Source organism: Apium graveolens, unplaced genomic scaffold (assembly GCF_009905375.1).
Source record: "Apium graveolens cultivar Ventura unplaced genomic scaffold, ASM990537v1 ctg5716, whole genome shotgun sequence".
In the NCBI taxonomy this organism is placed as follows: domain Eukaryota; kingdom Viridiplantae; phylum Streptophyta; class Magnoliopsida; order Apiales; family Apiaceae; genus Apium; species Apium graveolens.
In genome coordinates, this window is record NW_027419063.1 from 127,316 (window position 1) to 128,174 (window position 859).

Sequence of the window (859 nt, forward strand, 5' to 3'; positions counted from 1 at the left end):
AACAAAAACCATATAGGCATTTAACACATCAATTAGATAGAACATAACACATAGCACGCAAAATATTCAATCAAAATAAATTTAAAAAGAAAATTCGGGGTCAAAATGATTTTCCAGATATTTAATACGATTTTTTGAACATTTTTCGGAATTAAAACGGGTCTCTCAATCATTTTATAATTAAATAATAGGGTTTGAACACCCGAATCTGACTTTAAAATCATTTAATAATAATTATCGAGTTTTGAAAATAATTTAAAATAAAATTTTAAAGCTCGAAACTATTTTTCAGAATTTTTAAATCCAAATAAATAATTAAATCTAATTAAATAATTAACTAAAATTAATTATAACTAATTAAATTAATTAATAAATTAATATTTAAATTAATTTACTAATTAATTATTTAATTATCAACTAAAATTATTTAACTAAATAAATAAAATTTAATTTCAAATTAAAAATAATTTTTCAGAATTAATTATTGAATTTTAGAATTTAAAATGAGTTTTGGAAATAAAACAGAATTTTAAAATAAATTTTGAAGTAAGAGAAATGTAGAAATAAAATGCAGGATTGGAAATAGGATTTCGGAAGATCAAAACCGGGTTTTTCCGGCGGGTCATTTCCGTTTAAACGGGTCAATCAAGAACATGAAGGTGGCCGAATTTTTCCTGAATCCGGTGGCCGGAACCGAGGCTTCGATTTCGACAAAAACGGGGTTGTTGGACTCGAATCTTATGGGGATTTCATTCTTAATTCAAGCAGGAACAATAATGAATCATTAAGACCAACAGCTCATGCACCGAACTCCAATTCCGGTGAAAATTGAACCAAGTCCGATGAACATCCGGCGAGC